The 3,583-nt window shown below is 40.5% G+C and overlaps 1 non-coding gene across 1 annotated transcript; it reads left to right on the top strand.

The window, feature by feature from the left end:
• Positions 1-524: 524 nt before the first annotated feature.
• LOC141603852 (small nucleolar RNA R71) lies at positions 525-631 on the top strand. Its single transcript, XR_012525697.1, has one exon. It is a non-coding gene; the product is annotated as a small nucleolar RNA R71 (small nucleolar RNA).
• Positions 632-3,583: the final 2,952 nt, after the last annotated feature.

The following is a 3,583-nucleotide window of genomic DNA, read 5'->3' as shown; positions in this document are numbered from 1 at the left end:
TGAGGATTTTGAACATTTTAGCTCTTGTATGAAAGGTTTGGATGGAATTTGGTATTCTCATTGTAATAGTTGGAATAAGGGGTGCCACTCTTGTATGCTTGGAAAGCATTCATTTGTTCACTTGTTCCCCTACATTCACTTTGGTCATGTCCCAAAGTTCCATAACTCTCACATACTCCACTTGGAATTGAGGATGATGCCACCATAGCATTAACATGTTGTTTCGGTGATTTGGAAGCTTCATCAAGCTTAGCCATGGCCTTCTCAAACTTCAAATTGATGGTGTCAATATGAACACTTAGTTGAGCACCCAATTTTGTGATGAAATCTACCTCATGTTTCCTCCTTTAGTGGCCTTTTGAGGCCTACTATATTGTGAATTATGAACTGCCATCTCTTCAATTTTAACCCATATTTAATTGTCTTCAACTTCGTTAAACATACCATTGGATCCCATATTGAGAATGTTGCGGGAGTGTTCATATAGACCATTCCAAAATTGTTGCACAAGGAACCACTCGCTAAGTCCATGGTGTGGACAAGAACGACAAGTGTCCTTAAATCTCTCCCATTCTTCATACAATGATTCCTCATCCCTTTGTTTGAACCCGGTGATTTGGGCTCTCAACATATTGGTCTTCTAAGGAGGATAGAATTTCTTGTAGAAGGCAAGTGCCAACTTCTTCCATGAGTCAATACCAAGGGTAGCCTTGTCTAGGATGTTCTGTGGGTTAATATCCGTATACTACCCCTTTAATTGCAGGACTATAACGTAAATTTAAACATGCGAATATCGTCATAAAACATAAAAACAATAGAAACGATAAGGAACAAGAAATAACCTCGGGTCCTTTAAATTGCGGCGTAAAGAACAGAAATCAAAGCAGATTTCCTCCTAATCGTTACACCCAAGACTTTGTCCGAGATATGCCCTTGTGCTAGAACAGTGTTCTCCGATTGCCTTGCAATATAGGGAGAACTGATGTGAATTTTGTCGAGATGAGAGATCTCAGGTTTTCAGAGAAGAATGCTCTTCAAACCCTAATTTTCGTTTCAAATGATCGATTAGGTTTAACAGAAAGAGGAGGTCTCCTTTTGTTCTCCTAGTTCGGCCGAGAACCGTGACCCACAAGGGGAAGTGGGCTTCCACTTCCTCTTGGTTTTAACTCGAGGTCCGGTTCGTTAAATACTAAAATGTATATGACGGGTTTGTATTATAAACTGTTATCGGTTATCGGAAATTAAGGCATCAGCTAATAATACGGGTTAGCTGAATTATTAATACGTGTCCGACAAAACAGTATTGTATAATTATTTTTAATATACATTTAATTAAATATAAATCACGTATATTTAATTTTACGAATTAATCTGTTAATTCGCCTTAGCCCATGATATTTAATCCGTATTAAATATAATATCTCAACATCACATATTTGACTAATTACTAGTCAAATAACTCGGACTAACTGGTTAGTCAATTTTGGCATCTACATGACAGTATTTTCATACCGTCACATCTCTCGAACGTATCCTATAGGTGTGACTTTTAGGGACCAGTTGATCACCGCCATCTGTATGACAATAACGTCAAACTTATCTAGCAAGCCAACCGTTATTGATAAACGTGGATCAACTGATAATAATACCAAAGTATGCCCTTTGATCCTTTTAGAGGTTTATAAGTCCTTGCACTAACTGTTAAGGACACCAACCCCAACAAGCTCCCACTTGTCCGTACAAGTGTATGTGCAATGACGTTATCCGCACTAACTGGAGGACACAAGCTCCAACAAACTCCCACTTGTCCGAACAAGTGTAGGTGCGATAACCGATTCTCATATTCATTTAAAATTTCTCCCACTCAATGTAAAACAATTTGCAGATCTGGATCCACAAAGGTCGTATTTTACAATCGATCCGTATCTAGAGTGGTTTCCCCGACTAGAGAGTAACTTAACCGATAAAACGAATCCGTATCCGAGCATGGCCATGCATTTCGATTCTGACTCCTCGAGTGGCCCTGAGAAATATCGAGTACCCGATAAAGGCTGAATATTTCCTTCAACTCGACTCCTTCCGATCTAAGCACAAAGCATGAAATGACCCGAAAAAAATCTACTTGGCCCTCTGTTACGGATGACCGTGAGAAAGAAACCAAAGTCACCCAAAATCTGCCGTAGTCTCAAGAGACAATCGATAGTCAAAGAATCGACTCTTAGGATCACCATGGAAGTCCTATCCACGACCAAGACAACGAATGTTGTAAAACATTTAGGACTCCACGTCGATGTCACAATTGTGTCCTACGAAATATCCGTATAAATCGCCTCTGTGATTGGTCAGTCAACCGGTTGACTTATGGCTCGTTGAACCCACCATCAACCAACGTCACGGAATAATTGCCAGAGTTATCAGCTCATGTGGGCAATTAAGGACTAAAAATATAATGTTTGTTCAATTCACTTTGTGGTGTTCAAAATTGTCGTACAATTCCACATGAAAAACAAAATATATATATATAAAATATCAAAACGATGATGTCGTATAGAGTACAAAGGAGAATGAATCTGATCCATAAAAGAGTACTACAACTCAGGAACACGTTTGATTCCCATGGAATTTACGTGCCCTTCATGCTTATCTTGTCGTAATGCTTTAGTGAGAGGATCTCTATATGTTATCATCTGTAGCAATCTCTTCTATCACTACTTCCTTTTGCTCCACGTAATCCCGGATTAGATGAGCTTTCCGTTGTACATGTCTAGATTTGTTACTAGACTTTGGCTCCTTAGCTTGGAAGATGGCACCACTATTGTCGCAATAGATGGTGATCGGGTCATTCGAACTAGGCACTACGGATAGTCCATGTAAGAATTGACGCATCCATATCGCTTCCTTTGTTGCTTCGAGACGCGGCATAGTACTCGGACTCAATCGTAGAATCTGCTGTAACAGTTTGTTTCGAACTCTTCCAAATGATCTGCAGCGCCATTAAGAGTAAAAACGAATCCAGACCGAGATTTCGAGTCATCTCGATCCGTTTGGAAGCTAGCATCTGCAGAACTTAGGTTGCGCATAGCTTTTGTTCGCCTCCATAAGTCAATGCCCAATCTTTAGTCCTCCGGAGGTACTTAAGAATGTTCTTGACAGCCAACCAATGTGGTTCACCTGGTTCTTTGTTGGAATCGACTTGTCATACTCAATGCATATGCCACGTCCGGACGTGTGCATATCATGGCATACATGATTGATCCTATAGCCGAAGCATAAGGAATCCGTGTCATGCGCTCCTTTTCTTCCGGTGTCTCTGGTGCCTGAGACTTGCTCAAATGCACCCCTGGAGCCATAGGAAGGAACCCCTTCTTGGAGTTAGTCATGCTTTGAATCTCTCTAGGACTTTGTCTATGTAAGACTCTGATCGAGAGATAACATCCGTCGTGATCTATCTCGATAGATACGGATGCCTAGAATTCTTTGTGCCTCTCCCAGATCTTTCATCCGGAAATGGTTTTTCAACCATACTTTCACCGAAGTTAAGAGAGGTATGTCATTCCCAATCAGGAGTATGTCGTCAACATAC

Source organism: Silene latifolia, chromosome 9, assembly GCF_048544455.1.
Source record: "Silene latifolia isolate original U9 population chromosome 9, ASM4854445v1, whole genome shotgun sequence".
Classification (NCBI taxonomy): Eukaryota; Viridiplantae; Streptophyta; class Magnoliopsida; order Caryophyllales; family Caryophyllaceae; genus Silene; species Silene latifolia.
This window is presented reverse-complemented; position numbering and strand designations above follow the sequence as displayed.